Below are 769 nucleotides of genomic sequence, written 5' to 3'. Positions count from 1 at the left end.
AATACAAGCACAAGCCACCTTGATAAGAAGCTCCCCATAAGTCCAACTTAAGGACAATAAATAAAAGTGCTTGGTGGGAGACACCCCACCATGGTAAACTCTTTCCATACTCTTTTAGTTTGTTAATAAGTGAATTGAGTTGTCATTATAGGTAGATTCTCATTTTCATTTTTATCTTTTGTAAATATTGGTAGAATTAGTTTAATTTCTTGTTTTTATTGTTTTATCAAGTTTAGTTAGTAGTATAGTATGTTGAATAAGGTTCTAGGGCGTTTTGGTAGCTGTTTGGAGGCTTGGAATGCTTGGATTGGTGCAAAAACATAGGAAAATTTTGAAAAACAGAACACCATCCACGCGTGCGCGCACCTAACGCATATGCGCACCTGAGCATTTTCGACCATCCACGCAGACGCGCACTGTACGCGTACGCGTGGATGCAAAAAATTCAACCCCAGCCAAAAACCCGAGAGTTAGGCCTAGACTGTGCGAACATTGGGCCTAAGGCACAAGCCTATGCACGCGTGCGCGCACCTGGCGCGTACGCGCACATGATCTTAAATTCGCAATGCACGCGCACGCAAACTGTGCGCGCGCGCGTCGATTGCACAATCTGCACCCCAATACTTTTACCCGAAAGTTATGCCAGACTTGGGCCGACACTATGCCTCCGGCCTAACTCGATGCAAGTGTGCGCGCACCTGGCGCGTACGCGTCCTTCGACCAATATACCCATCGACGCGTAAACGTGCATGACGCGCACGCGTCGGTA

This window comes from Arachis duranensis, chromosome 2 (assembly GCF_000817695.3).
Source record: "Arachis duranensis cultivar V14167 chromosome 2, aradu.V14167.gnm2.J7QH, whole genome shotgun sequence".
NCBI lineage: Eukaryota > Viridiplantae > Streptophyta > Magnoliopsida > Fabales > Fabaceae > Arachis > Arachis duranensis.
The sequence above is the reverse complement of the archived record's forward strand: the minus strand, read 5'-3'. Positions refer to the sequence as shown.